Source organism: Oncorhynchus clarkii, chromosome 26, assembly GCF_045791955.1.
Source record: "Oncorhynchus clarkii lewisi isolate Uvic-CL-2024 chromosome 26, UVic_Ocla_1.0, whole genome shotgun sequence".
Taxonomy (NCBI): Eukaryota; Metazoa; Chordata; class Actinopteri; order Salmoniformes; family Salmonidae; genus Oncorhynchus; species Oncorhynchus clarkii.
This window is the reverse complement of record NC_092172.1, coordinates 7719066-7742287: the sequence shown is the minus strand read 5'-3', so window position 1 is coordinate 7742287 and position 23222 is coordinate 7719066. Positions and strand designations below refer to the sequence as shown.

At 41.8% G+C, this 23222-nt stretch overlaps 1 protein-coding gene across 13 annotated transcripts in view; it reads left to right on the top strand.

The window, feature by feature from the left end:
- The window catches only part of LOC139385015 (diacylglycerol kinase zeta-like), a 124968-nt gene that overhangs the window by 36693 nt on the left and 65053 nt on the right, over positions 1-23222 (top strand). For 5 of the 13 annotated variants that reach the window (XM_071129989.1, XM_071129986.1, XM_071129985.1 and 2 more), the window contains exon 1: positions 18198-18307. The exons of 5 other annotated variants lie outside the window; for them this stretch is intronic. The gene's annotated coding sequence lies outside the window, so the exon portion shown is untranslated. Of the gene's footprint in view, positions 1-18150; positions 18308-23222 lie in introns of those variants that run through there. 3 more of the 13 variants (XM_071129984.1, XM_071129990.1, XM_071129987.1) reach the window with 1 other exon arrangement.

Genomic DNA, 23222 nt, shown 5'->3' with positions numbered 1-23222 from the left:
TGACCAGCTCTCACTGGTTCATCCACAGGGTTGTACAGAGACATAGGACACTGACTCAAACAGCCTACCAGATGATACAAAGTGCTCATTGAAACAATTCAGCATTTCAGTTTTGTCATATACAGTGCCTTGCGAAAGTATTCGGCCCCCTTGAACTTTGCGACCTTTTGCCACATTTCAGGCTTCAAACATAAAGATATAAAACTGTATTTTTTTGTGAAGAATCAACAACAAGTGGGACACAATCATGAAGTGGAACGACATCTATTGGATATTTCAAACTTTTTTAACAAATCAAAAACTGAAATATTGGGCGTGCAAAATTATTCAGCCCCTTTACTTTCAGTGCAGCAAACTCTCTCCAGAAGTTCAGTGAGGATCTCTGAATGATCCAATGTTGACCTAAATGACTAATGATGATAAATACAATCCACCTGTGTGTAATCAAGTCTCCGTATAAATGCACCTGCACTGTGATAGTCTCAGAGGTCCGTTAAAAGCGCAGAGAGCATCATGAAGAACAAGGAACACACCAGGCAGGTCCGAGATACTGTTGTGAAGAAGTTTAAAGCCGGATTTGGATACAAAAAGATTTCCCAAGCTTTAAACATCCCAAGGAGCACTGTGCAAGCGATAATATTGAAATGGAAGGAGTATCAGACCACTGCAAATCTACCAAGACCTGGCCGTCCCTCTAAACCTTCAGCTCATACAAGGAGAAGACTGATCAGAGATGCAGCCAAGAGGCCCATGATCACTCAGGATGAACTGCAGAGATCTACAGCTGAGGTGGGAGACTCTGTCCATAGGACAACAATCAGTCGTATATTGCACAAATCTGGCCTTTATGGAAGAGTGGCAAGAAGAAAGCCATTTCTTAAAGATATCCATAAAAAGTGTCGTTTAAAGTCTGCCACAAGCCACCTGGGAGACACACCACACATGTGGAAGAAGGTGCTCTGGTCAGATGAAACCAAAATGGAACTTTTTGGCAACAATGCAAAACGTTATGTTTGGCGTAAAAGCAACACAGCTCATGACCCTGAACACACTGTCAAACATGGTGGTGACAGCATCATGGTTTGGGCCTGCTTTTCTTCAGCAGGGACAGGGAAGATGGTTAAAATTGATGGGAAGATGGATGGAGCCAAATACAGGACCATTCTGGAAGAAAACCTGATGGAGTCTGCAAAAGACCTGAGACTGGGACGGAGATTTGTCTTCCAACAAGACAATGATCCAAAACATAAAGCAAAATCTACAATGGAATGGTTCAAAAATAAACATATCCAGGTGTTAGAATGGCCAAGTCAAATCGAGAATCTGTGGAAAGAACTGAAAACTGCTGTTCACAAATGCTCTCCATCCAACCTCACTGAGCTCGAGCTGTTTTGCAAGGAGGAATGGGAAAAAAATTCAGTCTCTCGATGTGCAAAACTGATAGAGACATACCCCAAGCGACTTACAGCTGTAATCGCAGCAAAAGGTGGCGCTACAAAGTATTAACTTAAGGGGGCTGAATAATTTTGCACGCCCAATTTTTCCGTTTTTGATTTGTTAAAAAAGTTTGAAATATCCAATAAATGTCGTTCCACTTCATGATTGTGTCCCACTTGTTGTTGATTCGTCACAAAAAAATACAGTTTTATATCTTTATGTTTGAAGCCTGAAATGTGGCAAAAGGTCGCAAAGTTCAAGGGGGCTGAATACTTTCGCAAGGCACTGTACAGCAACAGAGTCCTTCAAAACACATGACGGTAATTCATTAACGTTACTGTTACCAGACATAGACTTAATAGCCTTCCAAAACTTTCTAGGGTCATTCAGGTTATCAGTGGTAACAGACATAAAATATTCAGACTTGGCCTTCCTGAGAAGAAAAGAACACTTGTTTCGTAACTGCCTAAAAATAAGCCAATCAGCATCAGAACATGATTTCCTTGCTTTAGCCCAGGCTAGATTACGGTGGTGATAATACAAGACAGCTCAGAAGAAACCCATGGATTATTCCCGCCCTTTAACCCTGAACCTACGGATTGGGGCATGTTTGTTTACTATTTGGAAAAAAACTACATGAAAGAATTTCCAGGCAGTTTCCACATCAGGAATAAACTCAATCTTGCTCCAGTCAAAATAAAACAAATCACGAAAGAAAGCCTACTCATTAAAACACTTAAAATTTCTCTTACGAATAAAACTTGGGATGGTCTTTGGAACCTTAGTATTTCTAACAGCAACAACAGCACAATGGCCACTTAAATCATTACAAAAAACACCAACCGCAGAATACTGATGTGGAACATTTGTCCATATCAAATCAATCAGGGTAGATTTATCTAGGCATTTAAGATTTGGGCGAGTGGGTGAGTTAATCAACTGGGTAAGATTCATAGAATTACAAAACATTTTAAAATCATCAGACACCGGCTTTAACCAACACCAGTTGAGATCACCAATCAAGATCATTTCACTGTAAAGAAGTTTAGACATGAGGTGCGTCAAAGAAGAAAATGCATCACCGAGAGCAGAGGGGGGTCTATAACAGCCAATCACAGTTATAGAAAGCAGAGGGGGGTCTATAACAGCTAATCACATTTGTAGAGAGCAGAGGGGGTCTATAACAGCCAATCACAATTATAGAGAGCAGAGGGGGTCTGTAACAGCCAATCACAGTTGTAGAGAGCAGAGGGGTCTGTAACAGCCAATCACACATGTAAATGAAAAATACCAAAACCAGATCTTGATTTAAAATCAGAGGGGGTTTGGAGACATTGCATATCAGGGCCAGGGTTAGGTTGCACGTTACCTGATATCAACAAAAGAAGAATAACTAGGCCCCTCTGTTTTAATGACCTTGCACGGCTTCTCTTTTTTAAGAGACCTACTGCAAGCGAATTCTACAAGTGAGTTTCCAGACAATACAAAACAGTCATTTAAAACCATTAGACTTTGGTAGCGACACATTCGTACTGAAAAAGAGCCATTTCCTGCAGACAAAATGTCTAATGGACGGGAGAGCACATTGTCAGATGTACTCACCCAGCGACAATGTTCGTTTTCTCCAGAGTTCAATAAAGTCAGTGCACAAACCACGAAAATTGTCATTTTCTCTGACAAATGTAAAAAATAGAGGCCAACGAAGGTAAGGGGAGAGAGGGACAGCGTGTATGTATGAGTCTGAATGTGAGTATTTGCGCGGGATTGTTGAGCTGCCACTGACAGCCAGGCGAAGAGCACATAGGAGCAGCTTGGACGAGACACTCCTCGGATGAAGGAACTCAGGCCAGCCAGAGATAGGGTTACTTTGGTAAACTTCAAGTAATGAAGTGTCGAGTTGAGAGAGACCTGTGATCTTTACACCAGCAAAAACAAAATAGTTTGCACTATGCTTTGCCCATGTGTCAGGTGACTGCCTTCATCCCTCCAGGTCATCTGGGCGGGGCCTGTGCTGGGGGGGGGGGGGGGGGCAATACTGTCCAGCTTGTACGCCACTAGTTAGATTATCCACCAGAATGATGACAGTCTCCCTAATGTCCTATGCCATCTATTTCATTGTTTCTCATGGACCCTCCAGTGGGGTCATATGGGCCCTGGTGATGATCACCTACATATCAACCATCCTGGGAGCTCTGGGATCGATGGGGGGCCATCTTTGGTCCAAGTGCACCAACTGCATCAAGAGTAACTGGTCCAGGGCCAAGGTGACGTTCATCATTGGAATATTCTTTATCCTGGCTGGTATCCTACCGCTCACAGTGTCTTCGTGGTTGCCCATTACTTGATACCGAATATCCTCAAATACCAGCTGGGTATTTTGGCTGAATTCAGTCAGTGCATCGCCTCCATACTCTGCAGCTGCATCTTCAAGAGGAACAAGCCAGACTCGACAACGATTCAATCAACCTCCAGCTAACAGTTCTGTCCAGAGACTGTACTTTCTTGTTATGAGACCCTATACTTGTGATTCTATAATGTAATTCTATGATGAAAAAAACCTCTATCCTATCTGTTCAATGTTGACCAATCTGAAACGACCAGATAGGTGTGTAAGCAACACAGTGTTCATTTCTTGCACAAACACTCGCACTTGTTTTATCTTACTAGCAGTGACTTTGCTGATTAGAAATTTTTCCTGAATGAAGTAGCTATGATATGTGGTGTCTCACCTTGCTACCGTAAAGGATAGTTTGGCCGCTTTTCAACCTCGTATTCATCATCTCCAACACCATACCAGTGTCTACATACAGTGCCTTGCGAAAGTATTCGGCCCCCTTGAACTTTGCAACCTTTTGCCACATTTCAGGCTTGAAACATAAAGATATAAAACTGTATTTTTTTGTGAAGAATCAACAACAAGTGGGACACAATCATGAAGTGGAACGACATTTATTGGATATTTCAAACTTTTTTAACAAATCAAAAACTGAAAAATTGGGCGTGCAAAATTATTCAGCCCCCTTAAGTTAATACTTTGTAGCGCCACCTTTTGCTGCGATTACAGCTGTAAGTCGCTTGGGGTATGTCTCTATCAGTTTTGCACATCGAGAGACTGAATTTTTTTCCCATTCCTCCTTGCAAAACAGCTCGAGCTCAGTGAGGTTGGATGGAGAGCATTTGTGAACAGCAGTTTTCAGTTCTTTCCACAGATTCTCGATTTGACTTGGCCATTCTAACACCTGGATATGTTTATTTTTGAACCATTCCATTGTAGATTTTGCTTTATGTTTTGGATCATTGTCTTGTTGGAAGACAAATCTCCGTCCCAGTCTCAGGTCTTTTGCAGACTCCATCAGGTTTTCTTCCAGAATGGTCCTGTATTTGGCTCCATCCATCTTCCCATCAATTTGAACCATCTTCCCTGTCCCTGCTGAAGAAAAGCAGGCCCAAACCATGATGCTGCCACCACCATGTTTGACAGTGGGGATGGTGTGTTCAGGGTGATGAGCTGTGTTGCTTTTACGCCAAACATAACGTTTTGCATTGTTGCCAAAAAGTTCAATTTTGGTTTCATCTGACCAGAGCACCTTCTTCCACATGTTTGGTGTGTCTCCCAGGTGGCTTGTGGCAAACTTTAAACAACACTTTTTATGGATATCTTTAAGAAATGGCTTTCTTCTAGCCACTCTTCCATAAAGGCCAGATTTGTGCAATATACGACTGATTGTTGTCCTATGGACAGAGTCTCCCACCTCAGCTGTAGATCTCTGCAGTTCATCCAGAGTGATCATGGGCCTCTTGGCTGCATCTCTGATCAGTCTTCTCCTTGTATGAGCTGAAAGTTTAGAGGGACGGCCAGGTCTTGGTAGATTTGCAGTGGTCTGATACTCCTTCCATTTCAATATTATCGCTTGCACAGTGCTCCTTGGGATGTTTAAAGCTTGAGAAATCTTTTTGTATCCAAATCCGGCTTTAAACTTCTTCACAACAGTATCTCGGACCTGCCTGGTGTGTTCCTTGTTCTTCATGATGCTCTCTGCGCTTTTAACGGACCTCTGAGACTATCACAGTGCAGGTGCATTTATACAGAGACTTAAATACAATCCACCTGTGTGTAATCATCATCATTAGTCATTTAGGTCAACATTGGATCATTCAGAGATCCTCACTGAACTTCTGGAGAGAGTTTGCTGCACTGAAAGTAAAGGGGCTGAATAATTTTGCACGCCCAATTTTTCAGTTTTTGATTTGTTAAAAAAGTTTGAAATATCCAATAAATGTCGTTCCACTTCATGATTGTGTCCTACTTGTTGTTGATTCTTCACAAAAAAATACAGTTTTATATCTTTATGTTTGAAGCCTGAAATGTGGCAAAAGGTCGCAAAGTTCAAGGGGGCCGAATACTTTCGCAAGGCACTGTATGTGAAAACGGCACGTTTCTATGATCTGTGGTTAAAAAGACGAGAAGAAAAGTCCTAAAAAATGCTTCTCTGTGACATTACAGGGTAGGATTAAAAGTTTTTTTTTTAAACAGTGATTTTCAAAACCTGCAACAAGTTTTTAGCAAGAGGGAGGGTATTTTCTTGCTCCCCATGACACCATGTCATTGTGTATACAAAATGTAGAAATGCGCTGTTTTTACAAATGTAGACAATGGAATTGTGCTGGAGTAATGAAAATGAGATTGAAAAGTGGTGGAGTTGTGCACTAACTGGAGGAATGCACTAACTATAAGCCGCTCTGGATAAGAGTGTTTTCTAAATGACTAAAATGCTATTTCCCTATTCCCACTTACAAGCAAAGTCCTCATCCTTAATATTGCACTGCTACCATCTTGTCATGCTTCCTCACCGAATCCACCACTACAAGAGTACCCCATCACAAAATGTTCTCCTTTGACATTTGTGTTTCTTACTGTGTGAGAACACAAGACACCTGGATATCTCAGTTTAATTTTGTTCAATCTTATGACTTATATTAGTGACAGTATCTTCCTAGCTTCTCCTTATTTAGCACAGTGCACACCACACCACAGCAATGCAGGTGTCAGCTTCAACAAGCCTTTCACTAAAGGTTCCAGGAAGAGGGCATGCAATAGGACATGAAACGATCACTTTTGATTTCCAGTAAACGAACTCAATACAGCATAGAGTATGTATTCCTCCATTCGCCCACAGTGCAGCCGAGCCGTGTTTGATATGGAGAAGGTGTTTCAGTTCAGCTGTTTGTGGCCTTGTGCTCTAAAGCAGTGGAGGCTGAACGTCCTTCCTGGCTGTCAGAATCAGGGCTGTCAAGGGTGCAGTCTGAGTGTGAGTGTGGTCAGCCCACACGGCGCTACACTGTTGTACGGTCTTACTCATCAGCCATAACAGCTCTGGTCGCACAGAGCAGGCGAATGAGACGTATGAGAGCAGGCGTATGAGTGTCAGTTTACCGGAGCTGAGACATGAGTTGGTTGAGTGATCTCGCTCCTCATGGCCGATGTGAGATTTTTTTTTAAACAGGTTAACGATCAGACTGAATACCAGGGCGTGTTCTCAAAGCATGCGCAGACCAGCTGGCAAGTGTCTAAACAGATATTTTCAATCTATCCTTGTCCCAGTCTGTAATCTCAACATGTTTCAATCTGAACACCATTTGTCCCTGTTCCCAAGAGCTCCAAGTTAACCTGCCTAAATGACTATCGCCCTGTATCACTCACATCTGTAATTCTAAAGTGCTTTGAAAGGCTGGTCATGACACACATCAACACCATCATCCAAGACACCCTAGACCCACTCTCATTCACATAGCACCCCAACAGATCCACAGATGACGCAATCTCAATTGCATTTCACACTGCCCTCTTCCACCTGGAGAAGAGGGGAAATAACTGTAAGAATGCTGTTCATAGACTACAGCTCAGCGCTTAACCTCTCTGGGATATGTGGGAGAGTAGCGTCCCACCTCGCCAACAGCCAGTGAAAGTGCAGGGCGCCAAATTCAAAACAACAAACAAATTCCTCAAGCATACAAGTATTTTACACCATTTTAAATATACAATTCTCGTTAATCCAGCCACAGTGTCTGATTTAAAAAATGCTTTACAGCGAAAGCACCAAAAACGATTATGTTAGGTCACCACCAACTCACAGAAAAACACAGCCATTTTTCCAGCCAAAGAGAGGAGTCACAAAAAGCACAAATAGAGATAAAATGAATCACTAACCTTTGAGGATCTTCATAAAATGACACTCATAGGACTTCATGTTACACAATACATGTATGTTTTGTTCGATAAAGTGCATATTTATATCAAAAAATCTCATTTTACATTGGCGCGTTACGTTCAGTAGTTCTAAAACATGCAGTGATTGTTCAGAGAGCCACATCTATTTACAGAAATACTCATTATAAATATTGATGAAAATACAAGTGTTATCCATAGAATTAGAGATATACTTCTCCTTAATGCAACCGCTGTGTCAGATTTCAAAAACACTTTACGGAAAAAGCAAACCATGCAATAATCTGAGTACAGCGTTCAGACAAAGCAGTCATAGCATTATAAATATTCACTTACCTTTGATGATCTTCATCAGAATGCACTACCAGGAATCGCAGTTCCACAATAAATGTTTGTTTTGTTCGATAATGTCCACTATTTATGTTCAAATAGCTTCTTTTGTTAGGGCGCTTGGGAAAAAAAATGCAAAAGCGCGTTCAGGTCCAGCCCGAACGCCAGACGAAAAGTTCAAAAAGTTCCGTTACAGCCCGTAGAAACTTGTCAAACTAAGTATAGAATCAATCTTTAGGAGGTTTGTATCATAAATCTTCAATAATGTTCCAACCGGAGAATTCCTACGTCTGTAGAAAAGCAATGGAACGAGAGCTAACTCTCTCGTGACCGCGCCTCAGAGCCTGTGGCACTCTGCCAGACACCTGACTCATTCCTCTCTCATTTGGTCCCACTTCACAGTAGAAGCCTGAAACAACGTTCTAAAGACTGTTGACATCTAGTGGAAGCCTTAGGAAGTGCAACATAACCAATATCCCACTGTATCTACAATAGGGGCTGAGTTAAAAAACTACAAGCCTCAGATTTCCCACTTCCTGTTTGGATTTTTCTGTTCTGTTATACTCAGACATCATTCAAACAGTTTTAGAAACTTCAGAGTGTTTTCTATCCAATACTACTAATAATATGCATATATTAGCATCTGGGACAGAGTAGCAGGCAGTTTACTCTGGGCACCTTATTCATCCAAGCTACTCAATAGTGCCCCCGTCACCAAGAATTAACACCATAGTCCCCTCCAAGCTCATCACCAAACTAGTTGACCCTGGAACTGAACCCCTCCCTCTGCAACTGGATCCTGGACTTCCTGACGGGCCGGCCCCAGGTGGTGAGGGTAGGCAACAACACATCCGCAACGCTGACCCTCAGCGGGCGGGGTGTGCGCTTAGTCCCCTCCTGTACTCCTTGTTCACCCACGACTGCGTGGCCATGCACTACTCCAACACCATCAAGTTTGCTGAAGACATGACAGTTCACCGACGGCGATGAGTCTGCTTACAGGGAGGAGATCAGACTTAGCAGTGTGGTGCCAGGACAACAACCTCTTCCTCAATGCCAGTAAGACCAAGGAGCTGATAGTGGAGCAGGTGCTGTTGTGGAGTGAGTCAAGAGTTTCTTGGCGTCCACATCATTTAGGACTTATCATGGTCCACACACACCCGCACGGTCCTGAAAAGGGCATGGCAGCGCCCCTTCCCCCTCAGGAGGCTGAAAATATTTGGAATGGGCCCTCGGGATCCTCAAAAAGTTATACAGCTGCACCATCGAGAGCATCTTGACTGGCTGCATCATCGTTTGGTATGTCAAATGCACCTCCAAAGCGCAAACTATCTTGCACTGACCCTACGCACATTTACTAGACATACAGTGCCTTGCGAAAGTATTCGGCCCCCTTGAACTTTGCGACCTTTTGCAACATTTCAGGCTTCAAACATAAAGATATAAAACTGTATTTTTTTGTGAAGAATCAACAACATGTGGGACACAATCATGAAGTGGAACGACATTTATTGGATATTTCAAACTTTTTTAACAAATCAAAAACGGAAAAATTGGGCGTGCAAAATTATTCAGCCCCCTTAAGTTAATACTTTGTAGCGCCACCTTTTGCTGCGATTACAGCTGTAAGTCGCTTGGGGTATGTCTCTATCAGTTTTGCACATCGAGACTGACATTTTTTCCCATTCCTCCTTGCAAAACAGCTCGAGCTCAGTGAGGTTGGATGGAGAGCATTTGTGAACAGCAGTTTTCAGTTCTTTCCACAGATTCTCGATTGGATTCAGGTCTGGACTTTGACTTGGCCAATCTAACACCTGGATATGTTTATTTTTGAACCATTCCATTGTAGATTTTGCTTTATGTTTTGGATCATTGTCTTGTTGGAAGACAAATCTCCGTCCCAGTCTCAGGTCTTTTGCAGACTCCATCAGGTTTTCTTCCAGAATGGTCCTGTATTTGGCTCCATCCATCTTCCCATCAATTTTAACCATCTTCCCTGTCCCTGCTGAAGAAAAGCAGGCCCAAACCATGATGCTGCCACCACCATGTTTGACAGTGGGGATGGTGTGTTCAGGGTGATGAGCTGTGTTGCTTTTACGCCAAACATAACGTTTTGCATTGTTGCCAAAAAGTTCAATTTTGGTTTCATCTGACCAGAGCACCTTCTTCCACATGTTTGGTGTGTCTCCCAGGTGGTTTGTGGCAAACTTTAAACGACACTTTTTATGGATATCTTTAAGAAATGGCTTTCTTCTTGCCACTCTTCCATAAAGGCCAGATTTGTGCAATATACGACTGATTGTTGTCCTATGGACAGAGTCTCCCACCTCAGCTGTAGATCTCTGCAGTTCATCCAGAGTGATCATGGGCCTCTTGGCTGCATCTCTGATCAGTCTTCTCCTTGTATGAGCTGAAAGTTTAGAGGGACGGCCAGGTCTTGGTAGATTTGCAGTGGTCTGATACTCCTTCCATTTCAATATTATCGCTTGCACAGTGCTCCTTGGGATGTTTAAAGCTTGGGAAATCTTTTTGTATCCAAATCAGGCTTTAAACTTCTTCACAACAGTATCTCGGACCTGCCTGGTGTGTTCCTTGTTCTTCATGATGCTCTCTGCGCTTTTAACCTCTCTGATCTCCCCATCCCGGATCCGGTATCAGGAATACAGACTCAAGCTCATTACCATAACGCAACGTTAACTATTCATGAAAATCGCAAATGAAATGAAATAAATATGCCATCTCTCAAGCTTAGCCTTTTGTAAACAACACTGTCATCTCAGATTTTCAAAATATGCTTCTCAACCATAGGAAAACAATAATTTGTGTAAAAGTAGCTAGCTAGCGTAGCATTTAGCGTTAGCATTAGCGTTAGCATCCAGCACGCAACATTTCAACAAAAACATAAAAGCCTTCAAATAAAATAATTTACCTTTGAAGAACTTCTGATGTTTTCAATAAAGATACTCTCAGTTAGATAGCAGATGCTCAGTTTTTCCAAAAATATTCTTTGTGTATTAGAAATAGCTCCGTTTTATACATCACATTTGGCTACCAAAAAAAAACGAAAATTCAGTCCTCAAAACGCGAACTTTTTTCCAAATTAACTCCATAATATCGACTGAAAACATGGCAAACGTTGTTTAGAATCAATCCTCAAGGTGTTTTTCACATATCTCTTCAATGATATATCGTTCGTGGAAGCATGGTTTCTCCCCTCAATCAAATGGAAAAGTACAAGCAGCTGGCAATTGCGCACCGAATTCCACGCAGGACACCAGGCGGACACTTGGAAAATGTAGTCTCTTATGGTCAATCTTCCAATGATATGCCTACAAATACGTCACAATGCTGCTAACACCTTGGGGGAACGACAGAAAGTGTAGGCTCATTCCTTGCGCAATCACAGCCATATAAGGAGACAATGGAAAACAAAGCTTCAGAAATTCTGCTCATTTCCTGGTTGACGCATCATCTTGGTTTCGCCTGTAGAATGAGTTCTGGGGCACTTACAGACAATATCTTTGCAGATTCTGAAACTTCAGAGTGTTTTCTTTCAAAAACTGTCAAGAATATGCATAGTCGAGCATCTTTTCGTGACAAAATATCGCGCTTAAAACGGGAACGTTTTTTATCCAAAAATGAAATAGCGCCCCTAGAGATCAAAGAGGTTAACGGACCTCTGAGACTATCACAGTGCAGGTGCATTTATACGGAGACTTGATTACACACAGGTGGATTGTATTTATCATCATTAGTCATTTAGGTCAACATTGGATCATTCAGAGATCCTCACTGAACTTCTGGAGAGAGTTTGCTGCACTGAAAGTAAAGGGGCTGAATAATTTTGCACGCCCAATTTTTCAGTTTTTGATTTGTTAAAAAAGTCTGAAATATCCAATAAATGTCGTTCCACTTCATGATTGTGTCCCACTTGTTGTTGATTCTTCACAAAAAAATACAGTTTTATATCTTTATGTTTGAAGCCTGAAATGTGGCAAAAGGTCGCAAAGTTCAAGGGGGCCGAATACTTTCGCAAGGCACTGTATATACAGTTGAAGTCGGAAGTTTACATACACAAACTCGTTTTTCAACCATTCCACAAATTTCTTGTTAACATACTATGGTTTTGGCAAGTCGTTTAGGACATCTACTTTGTGCATGACACAAGTATTTTTTCCAACAATTGTTTACAGACAGATTATTTCACTTATAATTCACTGTATCACAATCGCAGTGGGTCAGAAGTTGACATACACTAAGTTGACTGTGCTTTTTAACAGCTACAGTGGGGCAAAAAAAGTGTTTAGTTAGCCACCAATTGTGCAAGTTCTCCCACTTAAAAAGATGAGAGAGGCCTGTAATTTTCATCATAGGTACACTTCAAGTATGACAGACAAAATTAGAAAAAAAATCCAGAAAATCACATTGTAGGATGTTTAATTAATTTATTTGCAAATTATGGTGGAAAATAAGTATTTGGTCAATAACAAAAGTTTATCTCAATACTTTGTTATATACCCTTTGTTGGCAATGACAGAGGTCAAACGTTTTCTGTAAGTCTTCACAAGGTTTTCACACACTTTTGCTGGTATTTTGGCCCATTCCTCCATGCCAATCTCCTCTAGAGCAGTGATGTTTTGGGGCTGTTGCTGGGCAACACGGACTTTCAACTCCCTCCAAAGATCTTCTATGGGGTTGAGATCTGGAGACTGGGTAGGCCACTCCAGGACCTTGAAATGCTTCTTACGTTGCCACTCCTTCGTTGCCCGGGCGGTGTGTTTGGGATCATTGTCATGCTGAAAGACCCAGCCACGTTTCATCTTCAATGCCCTTGCTGATGGAAGGAGGTTTTCACTCAAAATCTCACGATACATGGCCCCATTCATTCTTTCCTTTACACGGATCAGTCGTCCTGGTCCCTTTGCAGAAAAACAGGCCAAAAGCATGATGTTTCCACCCCCATGCTTCACAGTAGGTATGGTGTTCTTTGGATGCAACTCAGCATTCTTTGTCCTCCAAACACGACGAGTTGAGTTTTTACCAAAAAGTTATATTTTGGTTTCATCTGACCATATGACATTCTCCCAATCTTCTTCTGGATCATCCAAATGCTCTCTAGCAAACTTCAGAAGGGCCTGGACATGTACTGGCTTAAGCAAGGGGACACGTCTGGCACTGCAGGATTTGAGTCCCTGGCGGCGTAGTGTGTTACTGATGGTAGGCTTTGTTACTTTGGTCCCAGCTCTCTGCAGGTCATTCACTAGGTCCCCCCGTGTGGTTCTGGGATTTTTGCTCACCGTTCTTGTGATCATTTTGACCCCACGGGGTGAGATCTTGCGTGGAGCCCCAGATCGAGGGACATTATCAATGGTCTTGTATGTCTTCCATTTCCTAATAATTGCTCCCACAGTTGATTTCTTCAAACCAAGCTGCTTACCTATTGCAGATTCAGTCTTTCCAGCCTGATGCAGGTCTACAATTTTGTTTCTGGTGTCCTTTGACAGCTCTTTGGACTTGGCCATAGTAAAGTTTGGAGTGTGACTGTTTGAGGTTGTGGACAGGTGTATTTTATACTGATAACAAGTTCAAACAGGTGCCATTAATACAGGTAACGAGTGGAGGACAGAGGAATCAAATCAAATCAAATTTATTTATATAGCCCTTCGTACATCAGCTGATATCTCAAAGTGCTGTAAAGAAACCCAGCCTAAAACCCCAAACAGCAAGCAATGCAGGTGTAGAAGCACGGTGGCTAGGAAAAACTCCCTAGAAAGGCCAAAACCTTGGAAGAAACGTAGAGAGGAACCAGGCTATGTGGGGTGGCCAGTCCTCTTCTGGCTGTGCCGGGTGGAGATTATAACAGAACATGGCCAAGATGTTCAAATGTTCATAAATGACCAGCATGGTCCAATAATAATAAGGCAGAACAGTGGAAACTGGAGCAGCAGCACGGCCAGGTGGACTGGGGACAGCAAGGAGTCATCATGTCAGGTAGTCCTGAGGCATGGTCCTAGGGCTCAGGTCCTCCGAGAGAGAGAAAGAAAGAGAGAAAGAGAGAATTAGAGAGAGCACACTTAAATTCACACAGGACACAGAATAGGACAGGAGAAGTACTCTAGATATAACAAACTGACCCTAGCCCCCCGACACATAAACTACTGCAGCATAAATACTGGAGGCTGAGACAGGAGGGGTCAGGAGACACTGTGGCCCCATCCAAGGACACCCCCGGACAGGGCCAAACAGGAAGGATATAACCCCACCCACTTTTCCAAAGCACAGCCCCCACACCACTAGAGGGATATCTTCAACCACCAACTTACCATCCTGAGACAAGGCCGAGTATAGCCCACAAAGATCTCCGCCATGGCACAACTCAAGGGGGGGCGCCAACCCAGACAGGAAGATCACATCAGTGACTCAACCCACTCAAGTGACGCACCCCTCCCAGGGACGGCATGAAAGAGCCCCAGTAAGCCAGTGACTCAGCCCCTGTAATAGGGTTAGAGGCAGAGAATCCCAGTGGAAAGAGGGGAACCGGCCAGGCAGAGACAGCAAGGGCGGTTCGTTGCTCCAGAGCCTTTCCGTTCACCTTCCCACTCCTGGGCCAGACTACACTCAATCATATGACCCACTGAAGAGATGAGTCTTCAGTAAAGACTTAAAGGTTGAGACCGAGTTTGCGTCTCTTACATGGGTAGGCAGACCATTCCATAACAATGGAGCTCTATAGGAGAAAGCCCTGCCTCCAGCTGTTTGCTTAGAAATTCTAAGGACAATTAGGAGGCCTGCGTCTTGTGACCGTAGCGTACGTGTAGGTATGTACGGCAGGACCAAATCAGAGAGATAGGTAGGAGCAAGCCCATGTAATGCTTTGTAGGTTAGCAGTAAAACGTTGAAATCAGCCCTTGCCTTGACAGGAAGCCAGTGTAGGGAGGCTAGCACTGGAGTAATATGATCACATTTTTTGGTTCTAGTCAGGATTCTAGCAGCCGTATTTAGCACTAACTGAAGTTTATTTAGTGCTTTATCCGGAAAGTAGAGCATTGCAGTAGTCTAACCTAGAAGTGACAAAAGCATGGATTCATTTTTCTGCATCATTTTTGGACAGAAAGTTTCTGATTTTTGCAATGTTACGTAGATGGAAAAAAGCTGTCCTTGAAATGGTCTTGATATGTTCTTCAAAAGAGAGATCAGGGTCCAAAGTAACGCTGAGGTCCTTCACAGTTTTATTTGAGACGACTGTACAACCATTAAGATTAATTGTCAGATTCAACAGAAGATCTCTTTGTTTCTTGGGACCTAGAACAAGCATCTCTGTTTTGTCCGAGTTTAAAAGTAGAAAGTTAAGAGGAGCCTCTTAAAGAAGAATTTACAGGTCTGTAGAGCCAGAAATCTTGCTTGTTTGTAGGTGACCAAATACTTATTTTCCACCATAATTTGCAAATAAATAAATTAAAAATCCTACAATGTGATTTTCTGGATTTTTTTCTTCTCATTTTGTCTGTCATAGTTGAAGTGTACATATGATGAAAATTACAGGCCTCTCTCATCTTTTTAAGTGGGAGAACTTGCACAATTCGTGGCTGACTAAATACTTTTCTGCCCCACTGTATGTCTTGGCTTTAGAAGCTTCTGATAGACTAATTGACATCATTTGAGTCAATTGGAGGTGTACCTGTGGATGTATTTCAAGGCCTACCTTCAAACTCAGTGGCTCTTTGCTTGACATCATGGGAAAATCAAAATAAATCAGCCAAGACCTCAGAAAAATTGTAGACCTCCACAAGTCTGGTTCATCCTTCGGAGCAATTTCCAAATGCCTGAAGGTACCACATTCATCTGTACAAACAATAGTAAGCAAGTATAAACACCATGGGTCCACGCAGCCGTCACAACGCTCAGGAAGGAGACACGTACTGTCTCCTAGAGATGAACGTACTTTGGTGCGAAAAGTGCAAATCAATCCCAGAACAACAGCAAAGGACCATGTGAAGATGCTGGAGGAAACAGGTACAAAAGTATCTATATCCACAGTTAAATGAGTCCTTTATCGACATAACCTGAAAGGTCGCTCAGCAAAGAAGAAGCCACTGCTCCAAAACCACCATAAAAAGCCAGACTTCGGTTTGCAACTGTACATGGGGACAAAGATGGTACTTTTTGGAGAATTGTCCTCTGTTCTGATGAAACATAAATAGAACTGTTTGTTCATATTGACCATTGTTATGTTTGGAGGAAAAAGAGGGAGGCTTGCAAGCCGAAGAACACCATCCCAACCGTGAAGCACGGAGGTGGCAGCATCATGTTGTGGTGGTGCTTTGCTGCTGGAGGGACTGCTGCACTTCATAAAATAGATGGCATAACGAGGCAGGAAATGTAAGTGGATATATTGAAGCAATATCTCAAGACATCAGTCAGGAAGTTAATGCTTGGTCGCAAAATGGCTTAAGGTCAACAAAGTCGACATTTTAATTGGATTTAAATTGTAACTTATATTTACTACCACAAAGATGACTGCCGGTCCACCCACTGTTGAATGTCAACTTAAATGGTCATGTCTATTATATTATCTATATTTCTATGATTTCAATAGGTTTCTTATCGAGGATTGACGGTATATTTTAAAACATCTCTTGATGGTACCATTTGTATAGGGCAAAGGATTATGGACCAGGCACGGCTTCTGATCTGATCCTGGATCAAAGGGTCACTGGTCCGGTACCATTTGAAAGTTGAAATTTAAAATTGTATTCCTATTTTAGTAAATTTCTCAGCCACCCTGTATTCAAGAGCATGTTGTGTCTCAACTGATGGCGGGCACAACACAAAAACCTAAGATGATGTTAAACAGGGTCTAAGCTACAACATGTGTGAATATTTAAAAAAATCCTCTTTTCAAATCTTATTTTTTTGACAATCTAAGTTAAAAAAAATTACAATTTGTGCAATCACTAACCTTTGTTTTTTCGGAAATTATAAAGTAGTTTGACAACCCTGTATGTAAGCTTGTAAATTGAATCAATCTCAATCGTTTTTCTTTTCAAGTGATGAGAATATGGTTGTCTGATGGTATGGTGGGGTATGCAAAATGGGTCAGCTTTGAGCATCTTTATCTCTTGTGGTTCATAAGGATAGCGTAGCTAACAAATTGTCAGCCAACATAAGGTGTAACTTAACTTATTTGAAAAGTCATTACTATAATACATTGCTCACTCAACATTTTCGTTACAATTGTCATCAGTTAGTTCAATTCATTTGTATTCGCTCTCGTCGGACTTCGGCTGCATATATTCCGCCATTTTCTTCAAATCTCAAAATGTTGTGAAGCCATGCCCATTTTCTGAAGAATTGCATTATGGGCCCTAAAAGTACGTAAATGGTGTCCTCTGCGTGTACACTAAGTATTTTGACGAATTTAGTACCTCATCCTGGAGCTTTTGGCATACTAACTATATCCATACTATGACCAATAAGCATACTATATACTACATTCACGTCACAAGTAATATGGTTAGTATGAGTATTCGAACACAGCTATAGTCTTGCATGTGCCAGCTAATACAGTGTGTTAAAGTGGCACTAAACACGCCAATTAGCTGTATTAACTAAGGTGTTTGGTGCAGTATTTCTCAATATTTTCTTTTTGTGATGTGTTGTCTTATGTAAACAATGCCTCACTGTCATAGCTATTGGATAGAGAGCAATCACTGCAGCTGTTCACCCCAGTGGTCAGTTGAACATCATGAAATCAAAACCCAACCTTCATTTACCCGTTGTGACGCACAGATTCTCCAAAGTCAGTTTTAGATGAGACTTTATGACAAATTATCCTATTTACACTTTGTAATCAATTTTGTCGCTAGAATAACTGTTTCTGGCTCATCGTTGCCACAGGCTGTTTTCAAAGGTATTCGTTGCTTTTTAAAGGCTTTTTTTTTTCGTTGCTTTTTTAATGGCAACATTAAAACCTGTGTGTGTCTGTGCATTCAGTTTACGTATGTATGAGAGAGCATTAACACTCAAGTAAACGGCTCATCAAGGAACTGTGAACTCTATTACCAGAGTTATTTTAGTGTAACCGTTCACCCCGTCTGTCCGCCCGCCTTTGACACTCCCCCTCCAACAAGTCTGCCTCGGCTGCCTGGCTGTGACACACATTCTCCCTCCACATGAACCACTCTGTTGCTCTCTCTCTCTCTCTCTCTCTCTCTCTCTCTCTCTCTCTCTCTCTCTCTCGGGCCACACATGGACTAAAAGTTAGACAGACAAGCTGGGGAAAGGCGTGGATGGTTATTGACCTGCTTCCATCAGGTTGTATTTTGATTTTGAATCAACTATTTCATTTACTTGTGTATGCTGTGGTCTTGCCAAATATGATGTTGTTATTGCTGACACTCGTTCTAATGCAGTACTGTTTCTTTTTGTCCCTTGAGGGCTTCAGTTGGTGTGGATATAGTGTAGCAGTGTATAGTGTAATCTGCTGTTTGATTTTCCACACGAGGCTGTACGCTGCCAGAGAAGGGTTTTGTCGATAGAACAGAGGCATTGTGGTGGGAAACCAACAAGTGTTTGTTTGGACAAATGATAAAGCTGGTCTGATTGTGCTCTTTGAAGGGTGTCACTCACTCTGTCACTCTTGAATGTTTTGGGAGGTTCTCTACAATACACGTTGATTATCATGTATTTTCTGAGAACAGTTGAGGAAGTACAGCCAGAGTAAGAACAGCTGTTGCGTATACTGGTCCATAGTCTAAGGCTGAGATTGTCTGTCGTAACATTCCATTGTGCCTCTTCTTTGTGAGTTGTAGTTGAGAAGACGTGTACAGACCTGTTTTTCAACGGTGGTATATTTGAAAGAAGATGTTAATTTACTCTTAATGAAATGACACTGTACTCAGAGGAAAAATGCATTTGGTTAGTTTTAAACTGTACACCCTGTCAAGACAGAGGGGTTTTGTGCACTACACAAACCAACCGTAAACTTGGTTGCCAACCATTTGCAGTCAAAGGAAACAAATTATATCTGGTTGTACTGTGCTGAAGTAGATCTTGCTTTCTCTGTAAGATGGACAGTATTAGGCGAGAGTTGTGCCTTTTCCCAGGAGCCCCTAGCAGTTTGGCTGTGTAGGGTTCGATGACAGACAGATAGAGACAACTTTGGACTTGCAGTGGCATTGTTTTCCCACACTGATCAACAGACCAGGGGGCATTATCACTTGGTCCACCTCTCCTCGTTTTGCCTCTGCAGTTCTTTTTACATTTCAGAGCATGGTAATCTGTGGAAATACCAGACTCCGTATGTGCTAAGTGTGGTATCTGACACAAATCAACTGTCATCCATGTGCAGCAACAGATGTTTGGTGACGGTGTTTCCAAGAATGACAAGGGTTGGTCTCAGACATGCACAATGGGCTTGTAGGGCAACCGTTGTACCTCATGATACTCATTTTAGGGTTACGCCATAAGGTATGCGTGTAATGTAGGCTAACCTAGAACAGCTGTAGAGTAGTGTACACAACATTGGGGAAATTTCTTGAAAAAATACTATTGTAGAAGAGATGTAACAAAGGGATGTGAAATAACTTGCTGATAGATTACAATCCAATTAGGGTAATCATGTGGAAAATGTAAATTACTCAATGTTCTTTTGACTAATTGTGCATTTGTATGGGCATTGAGAAAGGTGGGAAAGATCAGTAGAACTGCAGCCTACAGTAGTTGTTAAAGAGTAGAAGAGAGTCAGTGTAATGATACCATGGCTATGTTCATCGAGCGTACAGGTACATAGGAAAACATCAAAGGTTTGGACACACCTACTTATTCCAGAGTTTTCTTTATTTTTTAGTATTTTCGAGATTGTAGAATAATAGTGAAGACATCAAAACTATGAAATAACACATATGGAATCATGTAGTACACATTTTGGTTAAGAAATCAAAATGTAGTTTATATTTGAGATTCTTCAAATATAAACCTTGATGACAGCACCTTCTTGGCATTCTCCCAACCAGCATCATGAGGTAGTCACCAGGAATGCATTTCAATTAACAGGTGTGTCTTCTTAAAAGTTAATTTGTGGCATTTCTTTCCTTCTTAACGTGTTTAAGCCAATCAGTTGTGTTGTGACATGGTAGGGGTGGCATACAGATGATAGCCCTATTTGGTAAAATACCAAGTCCATATTATGGCAAGAACAGCTCAAATAAGCAAAGAGAAACGACAGGCCATCATTACTTTAAGACATGAAGGTCAGTCAATACGGAAAATTTGAAGAACTTTGAATGTTTCTTCAAGTGCAGTCGCAAAAACCATCAAGCGCTATGATTAAACATGAGGACCGCCACAGGATAGGAAGACCCAGAGTTTCCTCTACTGCAGAGGATAAGTTCATTAGAAATGAAATGCAGCCCAAATAAATGCTTCAGAGTTCAAGTAACAGACACATCTCAACATCAACATCAATGGGGTGACAGGGTAGCCTAGTGGTTAGAGCGTAGTAACCGGAAGGTTGCAAGTTCAAACCCCCAAGCTGACAAGGTACAAAACTGTCGTTCTGCCCCTGAACAGGCAGTTAACCCACTGTTCCTAGGCCGTCATTGAAAATAAGAATTTGTTCTTAACTGACTTGCCTAGTTAAAAAAATAAATAAAGATAAAACATGTTCAGAGGAGACTGCGTGAATCAGGCCTTCATGGTTTAATTGCTGCAAAGATTGCTGCCCTACTAAAGGACACCAATAAGAAGAAGAGACTTGCTTGGGACAAGAAACATGAGCAATGGACATTAGATCGGTGGAAATCTGTCCTTTGGTCTGATAAGTCCAAATTTGAGATTTTTGATTCCGACCCTCTGTCTTGGTGAGACACAGAGTAGGTGTCTCCGCATGTGTGGTTCCCACCGTGAAGCATGGAGAAAAAGGTGTGATGGTGCTTTGCTGATGACAATGTCTGTGATTTATTTAGAATTCAAGGCACACTTAACCAGCATGGCTACCACAAAATTCTGCAGAGATACGACATCCCATCTGGTTTGCGCTTAGTGGAACTATCATTTGTTTTTCAACAGGACAATGACCCAACACACCGGTTACTAGTCCAACGCTCTAACCACTAGGCTACCCTGCCACCCCATTGATGTTGATGTTGAGATGTGTCTGTTACTTGAACTCTGAACTCCAGGCTGTGTAAGGGCTATTTGACCAAAAAGGAGAGTGATGGAGTGCTGCATCAGATGACCTGGCAACCAATCAGCCAACCTCAACCCAATTGCCTTGATGAGTTGAACCGCAGATTGAAGGAAAATCGATCAGCAAGTGCTCAGCATATGTGGGAACTCCATAAAGACTGTTGGAAAAGCATTCCTCATAAAGCTGGTTGAGAGAATGCAAAGAGTGTGTAAAGCTGTCAAGGCAAAGGGTGGCTACTTTGAAGAATCTAATATATCTTAAATATATTTTGATTTGTTTAACACTTTTTTGGTTACTACATTTGTTATTTCATAGTTTTGATGTCTTCCCTATTATTCTACAATGTAGAAAATAGTAAAAATAAAGAAAAACCCTTGAATGAGTAGGTGTCCAAACTTTTTACTGGTACTGTATATATTCACACATCAGTTCATGTACAGTTGAAGTCGGAAGTTTACATACACCTTAGACAAATACATTTAAACTCAGTTTTTCACATTCCTGACATTTACTCATAGTAAAAATTCCCTGTTTTAGGTCAGTTAGTATTACCACTTTATTTTAAGAATAATAGTAGAGAGAGTGATTTATTTCAGCTTTTATTTCTTTCGTCACATTCCCAGTTGGTCAGAAGTTTACATACACTCAATTAGTATTTGTTAGCATTGCCTTTAAATTGTTAACTTGGGTCAAATGAGTTGGGTGAATTTTGGCCCATTCCTCGAGAGAGAGCTGGTGTAACTGAGTCAGGTTTGTAGGCCTCCTTGCTCGCACACGCTTTTTCAGTTCTGCCCACAAATGTTCTATAGGATTGAGGTCAGGGCTTAGTGATGGCCACTCCAGTACCTTGACATTGTTGTCCTTAAGCCATTTTGCTACGACTTTGGAAGTATGTTTGGGGTCATTGTCCATTTGGAAGACCCATTTGCGACCAAGCTTTAACTTCCTGACTGATGTCTTGAGATGTTGCTTCAATGTATCCACATACTTTTCCATCCTCATGATGCCATCTATTTTGTGAAGTGCACCAGTCCCTCCTGCAGCAAAGCAACCCCAAAACATGATGCTGCCTCCCCCGTGCCTCACGGTAGGTGATGGTGTTCTTCGGCTTGCAAGCCTCCCCCTTTTTCCTCCAAACATAATGATGGTCAAACAGTTCTATTTTTGTTTCATCAGACCAGAGGACATTTCTCCAAAAAGTACAATCCTTGTCCCCATGTGCAGTTGCAAACTGTAGTCTGGCTTTTTCATGGCGGTTTTAGAGCAGTGGCTTCTTTCTTGCTGAACGGCCTTTCAGGTTATCTCGATATAGGACTTGTTTTACTGTGGATATACATACTTTTGTACCTGTTTCCTCCAGCATCTTCACAAGATCCTTTACTGTTGTTCCGGGATTGATTTTCACTTTTCGCACCAAAGAACGTTCGTCTCTTGGAGACAGAACGTGTCTCCTTCCTGAGCGGTATGACGGCTGCGTGGTCCCATGGTGTTTATACTTGCGTACTATTGTTTGTACAGATGAACGTGGTACCGTCAGGCGTTTGGAAATTGCTCCCAAGGATGAACCAGACTTGTGGAGGTCTACCATTTTTTTCCTGAGGTCTTGGCTGATGTCTTTTGATTTTCCCATGACTTCAAGCGAGGAGGCACTGAGTTTGAAGGTAGGCCTTGAAATACATCCACAGGTACACCTCCAATTGACACAAATGATGTCAATTAGCCTATCAGAAGCTTCTAAAGCCATGACATAATTTTCTAGAATTTTCCAAGCTGTTTAAGGGCACAGTCAATTTAGTGTATGTAAACTTCTGACCCACTGGAATTGTGATACAGTGAATTATAAGTGAAATAATCTGTCTGTGAACAATTGTTGGAAAAATTACTTGTGTCATGCACAAAGTAGATGTCCTAACCGACTTGCCAAAACTATAGTTTGTTAACAAGAAATTTGTGGAGTGGTTGAGAAACTAGTTTTAATGACTCCAACCTAAGTATATGTAAACTTCCGACTTCAACTGTACATAGTGAACTCGTACACAT